The sequence below is a fragment of the Helianthus annuus genome, chromosome 10, assembly GCF_002127325.2.
Source record: "Helianthus annuus cultivar XRQ/B chromosome 10, HanXRQr2.0-SUNRISE, whole genome shotgun sequence".
NCBI lineage: Eukaryota > Viridiplantae > Streptophyta > Magnoliopsida > Asterales > Asteraceae > Helianthus > Helianthus annuus.
The window spans coordinates 131,517,688-131,527,868 of record NC_035442.2 but is presented as its reverse complement, the minus strand read 5'-3'; positions in this window follow the sequence as shown (position 1 = coordinate 131,527,868).

Below are 10,181 nucleotides of genomic sequence, written 5' to 3'. Positions count from 1 at the left end.
GAACCAAGCAACCAACGGTGATCCTTGGTCGACCATTTTTGGCAACATCGAATGCCCAAATTAATTGCAAATCGGGCACGGTCGACATGACTTTTGGTAACCGTCGGTTGCGGTTAAATGTCTTTTCAAGATTAACGGATCCTCTAGTTGGCGATGAATGTTACATGGCGGACATCGTTGACGAGTGTATACCTCTATGTGACACTAGTGTCGAAGAGGAAAACACAATAGAGGAATGTTTCATGTTTGACAGGTTGCAAGGAGAAACAAATCGGAGCATGGATGAAGAAATGAAGGAATTGGAGGTTTGGCGGCAAGGGAAGGAAGACCTACTTGGACACCACAAGTGGAGAGTCTTCCAAAAAACATCGACACAAAGTTAAAGCCGTCATTGGAAGAGCCTCCGGTGTTAGAGTTGAAGGTGCTACCCAAGCATCTTTAATATGCTTATGTGGGTGAAGGTAGCACGCTCCCGGTAATTATTGCTTCCAATTTAACCGGGGAGCAAGAAGAAAAGTTGATGAAGATATTGGTCATCCATAGAGCCGCTATCGGATGGACCATTGCAGATTTGAAGGGAATTAGTCCCTCGATGGTGATGCATAAGATCATCACAGAAGATGGTATGAGTCCTTCCCGTGACACCCAAAGAAGATTAAACCCAAATATGCGAGAGGTGGTCAAGAAGGAAGTGTTGAAGTGGCTAGATGCGGGTATCATATACCCTATCTCGAATAGCCAATGGGTGAGCCCGACACAAACAGTTCCAAAAAAGGCGGGTATTCAAGTCGTCACAAATGACGCAGGTGAAGAGGTCGCCACTCGGCCGGTAATCGGGTGGCGTATTTGTATTGATTATAGGAAGTTAAATGCTGCAACTTCCAAAGATCATTTTCCTTTACCTTTCATTGACCAAATAGTTGAGAAATTGGCCGGACAAAAATTTTATTGTTTTCTGGATGGTTATTCCGGATACAATCAAATTGCCATACATCCAGAAGACCAAGCAAAGACTACCTTTACTTGTCCTTATGGTACTTTCGCATTTAGGCGAATGCCGTTTGGACTTTGTAATGCCCCCGCCACCTTTCAAAGGTGTATGATGAGTATCTTTTCAGATATGGTGGGGGAGTCTTTGGAAATCTTCATGGATGATTTCTCAATATTCGGATCATCATTTGATACATGCCTTGACCAACTCGAAAAAGTTTTGAAAAGATGTGTTGAAAAGAATCTTGTTTTGAGTTGGGAAAAGAGCCATTTCATGGTTCAAGAGGGGATTGTGTTGGGGCATGTAGTGTCGAGTCGTGGGATAGAGGTCGACCGTGCAAAAGTGCAAGTCATTTCTACTTTACCTTATCCCATGAATGTTAAGGGTATTCGATTATTTTTGGGTCACGCGGGGTTTTATAGGAGATTTATAAAAGGCTTTAGTGATATAACCAAACCGCTTTGTAAATTATTGCTAAAGGATTAACCGTTTGAATTTAACCAAGAATGTCAAAATGCTTTTAATGTGTTAAAACAAAAGTTGGTTGAGGCCCCAATCTTGCAATCACCGAATTGGTCATTGCCATTCGAAATTATGTGTGATGCAAGTGAATATGCGGTGGGGGCCGTGTTGGGTCAAAGGGTAGATAAGAAACCGGTTGCCATTTACTACGCAAGTAAGACTCTCTCGGATGCACAATTGAATTACACAACTACCGAGAAAGAGCTACTTGCGGTGGTATATGCTTTGGACAAGTTTCGTGCTTATATATGGGGTACTAAGGTCATTGTTTATTCTGACCATTCTGCAGTTAGATATCTCATGGACAAGAAGGATCCGAAGCCGAGGCTAATCTGATGGGTTCTTTTGCTACAAGAGTTTGACTTGGAGATCCGAGACAAGAAAGGGAGTGAAAATGTGGTCGCGGACCATTTGTCTCGGTTGAGTGTGGAGGATTCTTCCCGTGAAGAAATTAATGAGAATTTTCCCGATGAACAAATTTTAAAAGTTGGAATATTACCATGGTATGCTAATATTGTCAACTATTTGGTTATAGGTGACTTGCCGGCTCATTGGGATAGAAGGAAGAGGTTGCACTTCCTATCTCAAATCAAGTACTACAAGTTGGAAGAACCGGACTTATTCAAGTTTTGTCCGGATCAAGTCGTTCGAAGATGCATACCCGACGAGGAGATTCCTAGCGTCTCGATGCACTTGCATTCATTTGCTTGTGGGGGCCATTTCAGTGGTCACAAAACCGGGCACAAAGTGCTCAATAGCGGCCTTTATTGGCCGACTATTTTCAAAGATGCTTTTAATTTCGCTAAAAATTGCATAGAGTGTCAAAAATTAGGGAGTATATCAAAGAGGGATGAAATGCCCATGCAACCGATCCTCATTGTAGATATTTTTGATGTATGGGGGATCGATTTCATGGGCCCATTCCCTAATTCGCATGGCAATTTATATATTTTGGTAGCGGTCGATTATGTATCCAAATGGGTCGAAGCGATTGCCACTAAGACAAATGACCATACCGTGGTTTGCAATTTTGTTCAAACAAATATAATCTCTAGATTTGGGGTTCCCCGGATGATCATTAGTGATGGGGGATCTCACTTCAAGAATTTTAATTTTGGCAAACTATTGAAACGGTATGGTGTTGACCATCGAATTGCTACTCCCTATCACCCACAAACAAGCGGTCAAGTTGAGGTTTCCAATAGGCAAATAAAAGAAATTTTGCAAAAGACCGTTCGACCCGACCAAAAGGATTGGTCAACGAAGTTGAATGATGCTTTATGGGCTTATAGAACGGCTCATAAAACACCTATTGGGACCACTCCTTATCGTTTAGTTTATGGGCGGAATTGTCACTTGCCGGTTGAGCTTGTACATCGTGCTTGGTGGGCTATTAAAGAAGTTAACATGAAATACGATGATGCAGGTAAAGAGCGAAAATTAAAGCTTTGCGAGTTGGAGGAGCTTAGGGAAGAAGCGTATGAGTGTGCCTCAAAATACAAGGATGACATGAAGAGGGCACATGACGCGAAGTTGAAGCCAAAGGAGTTTGAAGTGGGTCAAAAGGTTTGGCTCTACAATTCAAGGCTTAAATACTTTCCCGGAAAGCTCAAGAGTAAGTGGATGGGCCCGTATGTGATTACACGGGTCGAAAGGCTTGGAGATGTTACAATCAAGGACCCGAAGGACGGGTCGAAGCAAACGGTTAATGGGCATCGCCTTAAACCATTTCTTGATGGTAACAACGAGAAAAAGGATGAGAATGTGGAGTTGGTAAACTTTGTGGTAAGTGTGCCAACTTATGAGGTCAACTGAAGGGCCGGTAACAATTTTTGTAAAGTTATGTACAATTATTTAATTGTTTGTGTGTTTTGAGGTTAATCGTTTCCATTTCCTACTAATCTCTTGATTGTGTGAAGTCCAGACATTCCGAACGGGTCATGACAATATAAGGTATGTTTTTAGACTTGTTTATGTGCATTGAGGACAATACACGGATTTTTGGGGGGTGGTAGGGCCGTTGACGGTTGTCGCATGTAAAAATTTTAACTTATAAAAATTCACAAAAAGATTTTTAATAATTTTTAGGATTTTTTAGTGTACATAGTCCCTTTATTAAAAAGCCATATTTTTCTTACTAGTTTTCATAAAAAAATTTTTTTTTGAAAAGTGTATTTAGGGGCACCGTCGCCGACGGTCGACCCCTTCGTCGCCTACGGTCCTTCAAAACATCCGTCGCCACAATTTCTCCGTAGACAGCGAGTTTGGCCGTCGGCTCCCGAAAGAAAACCATGCACCGTCGCCGATGGTGATGAAGCCCGTCGCCGACGGTCCTTCATTAATCAGCCGACGCTGATTCGTTTTTTGTGGCTCACAATTGCATCCAAACCTTTCTTTGGCTATAAAACTTGACCCGAAACATAATTTAACCACACCTTTGACCCGAAATCAACCCAACATTACCTTCAACTCAGATCCATACGTTTTCATCTCTCTCTCTCTCCACTTCATCTTCCCCAAAACTTCCTCTAGAACCCTAATCCTTCTACTTCTCATAACTTCTTCAAATCTTCACCAAATCACTTGATTCTTGAGTCTATCTTGAGTGATTTTTCGAGAGGAACAAAACCCCCATAACAAACTCCATCAATTCTTGCTCGTTTGCAAGATTTCTGGACGTGAGTTTTAGGGTTTTGAAGAGTGTTCATCCAAGTTTCTTGTTTTACACTTTTCTTTAGTTCTTCTTGTCAATCTTCATCAAAGGTATGACTTTTCACTTAAATTATGCTTTAATTTCATATGTGTTGTTGATTTCTTCTGAAATTTTAAGCTTATGGTTTAAGAGTAGGTTGTTTATCACAATGTAGTATGTGTTAGTATGAATTTAAAGATGTTTGTTTGATTTGGGATGGATTTGAGCATACTTTAGTTTTAGTGATGTGATTACACTAAAACTTTGGCATGATTGAACATAGTAGTAATGTTGAACATTTGTGAAACCATGATTTTCTTTCGAAAAATCTTAGGATTAAGCATGTTGAGTTAATATAGATGATAAAATGAGCGACTTTGGAAGTTTAAAAAGGCGATTTGACATCTAAAATTTGATTGAAGTTCAACATTGCATGCCATGTTCAAAGTATTGAGATTGTTGAAGGTTATGGGTGTACTAATTGTTGTTTTTGTCTTGTGATTGTAGCCATGCTTCGAGGAAGCAAGAAAGCAAAGACTTCCGGTCAAGGTTCATCTTCGGGAGCCGGCTCGGGCTCCGGGGTATATCAAAGACGTTGGGAACAACTTAGTAATGTAGAAGAAGGCGATGGGCAACTTGAAAGACAAGATTGGGATTGGGAAGAGGCTAACAACAGTGGGTCGGCCTCGGCATGGAACGAAGAGAAAACAAAGGCCCTTTCTCGATACAAGAATAAGAGATTGGAAGCCAAGATGTGGAAGATGAAAATGGTTACAGGCATTTCAAAACCCGTACCCGACAGGGCGGTTTGTGAACGTACGGTAGATGTTGAAGAGTTTAGGAAGATTGGCATAGTACAAAGGTTTGAGAAACTTGGTTGGGAACGGGTGATTGACTAGTGTGATGACATCACCACTCGGGTATACTTGGGGGCAGTTTGTGAGTGGCTATCCACCCTTCGTTTTGAACACTCTGATAGGCCGGCTCATAGGTGGAAGTTGATTGGTAACATTGGAAAAAATCAAATGGTCATGTCTTTTGAACATATGAATGCTATAGCGAGGTTTGATTCGCTTGGGGTCGACGCGTATGACTATTATGGGTATGATCAGTTTTTGGACAACAAGAAAAACGATGCGGACCCAGTGAGGCTTTTAGAGGACACCCTACTGAGTTCTGGGGGTGCAGGTGATGCAAGGGCAGATTTGTCTCTAATGGGAAAAATACTTCAAGGTATCTCGTTGGAAAACATTATGGTACGGTTCGGAGACCGTGGAACGGTGAAGGCACCCGACTGTCGGGTTGTGCATGCATTGTTATATGGGACGCCCAAGCTCTCGTGGCGCCAAATTGTTATGATTAACACATGGGATACACGGGAATCGTTTAAACGCAAAATGATTCCTTATCCAAGGTTGATCAGCGCCATGATTCTCCAACAAAATGCATTACCTCAAGACTCACTGTGGGTGTCCAAGCCCATTAATCAATTCAACTTCGCTTCTATGAGGCGACATTGGAGAATAACCGTGAAAGCTTTTGGGCATTTGCACACGGTTGAAGATGAGCAAGGGGATAGTTATCGGTTCAACGACAAAGAGGGTGATGAAGAAGGTGATGAAGAAGGGGGCGATGAGGAGATGCCCGATGTTGAGGAGGACATTGATCCTTCCGGTCCACGGGGACCGAGGCGTAGGTACAGGAAGAAGCATAGGGAAATCTCTGCCAATGTGGCAGATTTTGTGAACCAAAGGCAAATACCGTCATATCGGTTGTGGAACCGTGGGGATCAAGTGATCTACGACAATGTGTCGGCGGGTATTGGTGAAGCAAGAGAGTACCATGCTAGTAGAAAGGAATGGGAAGAGGCGCAAGGGGCGTACTCGCAACAACAATGGGGTTTTCAATCATCTTTTCGCAAGAGGGTGGAAAAGCAGTTTGAGGAACAACAGCTGCAATATGCGTTGCAACAATCACAAATGGAACGCATGATACAGCTGCAAGAAGAGGAAAGGGCCAGCAGACAAGCATGGGAGGAAGAGGATGCTAGGCGCCGAAATGCACAAGCAGAGTTGGACCAACGCCGATGGGGGGGCGATGGCTTTCTCCAACCAGATGGCGCTTAATAATTTCAAGGTGCTCCATGACCAAGAACGCCACCAACGAGATTATCAAGCCGGTCTCCCATATGCTGAACATTCGGGGTGGACCGATTACCCCAACCTTCCTCGCCCGCAAGGGCCATCCGATCCCACCCCTCATTGGCCCGAAGCAGTCGGCTCGAGTTTCGTTCCGATGCCGTACCAACCGCCACCTCAACAAGAATCAAGCCCGCTGGATAACTATAGGGATATGTTTGAGGCCCTTACTGGTTATCCGTACCAGCCGAACCCGCCAGTGAACCCTAATGAGAGATATCAGCGGTAGAGGCGAGGTACGTTTTTTGTTGTTGTTGTATATTTTTATTTTATTTTGTTTCCGTTATTATCATTTTGTTATTTAAATTATCGCCTAGTTAAATGAACGTTGTGGGTGTGTTCCCTATATAACCCTCACGAGACCTACTCGTCCTCCCAAGCTATTGGGGGGTTTAAAAGGGCTTGTTGCATACGCTAAATGCAACCGTGATTCCTACGAAAGTGAGTTAGGTTTGTTGTTGTTGTAAAATATTTTCCACATAAATCAAAGTGAAATAACGCATGATTTGGTAACGTGTTCGTAAAAAGGATAGAACTAAGTAACTAACAAATTTTGATGGTTGTGAGAAGCATGCTTCTACACAAGGATTAGAATTTGCAGGTACAACATGTTCGCGGGACAACCATTTTTATGAAGAGACGAAGGATATGAGCATCAAACGACAAAAATCAGGTGCATGTGTTTCTTTTTACTTTGATTTTTAGTTAAGAATAAGTGGATTGTATTGTGTATTTTAATTTCCGGGGTGAAAAATTGGGAAGATTAGTCGTGTCACATTCCTTGGGCATTTTTAAAACTCTAGTTCTTACACATTGAGGACAATATGTAGTTCAAGTGTGGGGATGGGGGAGTAGTAAAAATTTTCGAGTTTCACCCGCTCATTTAAACACTACACATTGAGGACAATGTTTACCTCAAGTGTGGGGATGGGGGAAAAATTTCAAAATTTTTTCAAAAAGTTCTTGTCTCAAAAGCGATCGTAAAAAAACACAAGTAACTAAGTCAACGAGGGATGTCACAAACCATTTGGTCTTTTGTCATGGTCAAGTTCAAGTTAATAACATGACGGGTATTTAGTGGGTGGCTATTTGGGAATAATCCGCCTAAGAAACTAGTTGTTTATGCATGTCACATACCATACCCTTCTAGATATGTGAGGATTTGAGCCACTTTTATATCATAGATTACATGTTTGTGTTTCTTTGTTTGAGTGGACCATTAGTCATATATTGTAGAACTTGCAACTTTTGATACGTTTAAGACTATAGACCGAATACAAGCACGAGAATGATTAAGGCATTAGGTAAACCTTTTCTCTTAAAACCATTTATCTATCCTTACCCAAATAAATCCCCTAGTTGCCCAATTTGAGCCTAAACCTTTCGTTTGACCACCTATAGCCCATAACCATAAGCCTTTTCTTTTTAAACCCGTGTGATGAAAATTCGATTTTAGGAATTCAAGTTTGTATAGTTGCTTTGAAAAAAAAATCCATCAAAATCAGAAAATGTTATGAAAAAGAGTAAAAATTGAGAAAAATACAAAAAGAAGTGTTAGTAGTCGTTAAATAAAAGGCGAAAGTTGTTGCCTCATAGTTGATAGTTATATCTAGTTTTGTTTAGTTTAGTGGTTTGTAATAAAAATCGAATTTTTCATCACCTTAGCCACTTTATATATCCTATTTCCTACCCTTAGCCTAGCCCCATTACAACCCTTACAAAGACCTTTTGACTTGTGCTTAGTGTTCGTGATCAATAGTGGAGAATGATTGAGTTGCAAGCTTATGCGGGTATATGTTCTAATCGGTTTGAGTGCATATTCTTTGAAGTGCTAATACATTATAAACATTAGCCAATTTGTAAGCCGAGTGGAGAGAACATTGTGAGGGATGTGCATGAACTGTTAGTTTCACGGGCGGATTAATCTTGGGTAACCATTTGTGCATCTAAAAGCACGTTACCATTAAATGCATTGAATATTGTAAAGAGTTTGAACTTTAGCATGACATTAGACCTTAACCTTTGTCTCGGGAATGGGATGTATATTCGTTGTTCGACCCACGTGAAAGTGAAAAACAGATTTGCTTGAGGGCAAGCAAAAGACAAGTGTGGGGATGTGATACGTGGTTGAAAACCGGTGCTTGTAATTGCTTAATTTGATGTTATTACACAAGTTTTAGTTTCGAATATCCTACTTTTGATTAGATATGTATTTTGCAGGTCTAGCAGAGTTTAAGGAGCTTTTCGGGAGCTTTACAGGTCACCGGGATGAAAAACGAGCCACCGGGAAGCTTTACGGGTCAACCGGAAGCAAGGGACGCGAAAAACAGAAAGTGAAGTTTTGGGGCATCGTCGCCGACGCCCAAAGGGGCCGTCGCTGACGGTCTACGCATATCACCGTCGCTCAGAATGTCCGTAGACAGCGAAGCAAGCCGTCGACCAAAAGTGGAGAAGCAAGCACCGTCGCCGACGGGGCTTCAGGCCGTCGGCGACGGCTTCCAAATACTGACGACGCGAATTTTAGTCTTTTAGGGTTTGGAACGATCAAAGAAAAGGTTGGTGGGTCATTATTCGGGAGTTACACTTTACTGGGAGTTTGAAAAACCATTCTGGGAGCCATTATCACACATCTTTCACCTACCATTCCATCTATCATCCTCTCTACAACCCGAATCAAGCACAATTCATCATCACCTTCTTGATTCGGAACCCTAACTCCACGAATTCCCCAATCCATCAGTTCACTCATCCATTCATCATCACCAATCATCCAAATCCCTAACCTTCATCCATCTATCCATCTTCAAGCTTCACAATGATCCAATTCATGCTTCCAACATCCGGTGATCTAGTTTCTTCGATCATGCTCGGCTAATTCTTTGGAGGTTTCACCCCGGTGTAGACTTTTGTAAGGTTTAGGGTTTATTATGTTTTGTTAATTGTTTTGTGACAACTTGAATTGCGTTTGAATCTTAGACAATTGTCCTACGTTGGTATTGAATTTGCAAACTGTCGAGTGAATGATTAAATTTGACTTTGTGAAATGAGTACACGTATTTATGCCTTGTCTTTTGGTAGGATCTGCTAGTCCAAAGTAACGAAGTGTATCATGGTCCGTTGTTTACAACGTTGATAGCGATTGACACCTAAGCTTTGTGATTGCGACCCGTTAATGAACTATTTCAAGTAAAACTAATTAAAATACATAGTAACCCTAAGTCTTGCAATTGTTGAAACCGGGTGTGAACCTTGCTTTATCATTATTGTTCAAACAATCATTTTTAATTCTTGCATTTAGTAATCTCTCATAGTTAGTCTAATTAATCAATTTAGTAATTCTATTTCACATCTTCCAATCAAACAAAAACATAAAAATATATCTTAGCAATCTTCATAATTGTGACAACTTCATAATTCAATCAAATCCGTACACAAGCCACATACTCTTCGTGGTTCGACCCCTCACTACCACTAGCTAGTTGTTAAGGGTAATTAGGGTATATAAATATTATCTTTGACCGGAGCGCGACACTCCGATCAGTAATGAATAGGATAGGTGCTATGTCTTCTTGTTAAAAATACCAAGGCTAAGTGTCTGCGGCACTAAACCCTTTAAGGTATGAAAAACATAAAGACAACACAAACCTAACAAAGACAAATATACAAAAAGAAATAACCTAAGGAACAATACAACAACTTGAAAGAAAAGTTATAAAACTCAAAGATACAAACCAAAACATGAAACTAAAAATCCTTAAAGGCTTCAAGCTACATGCGT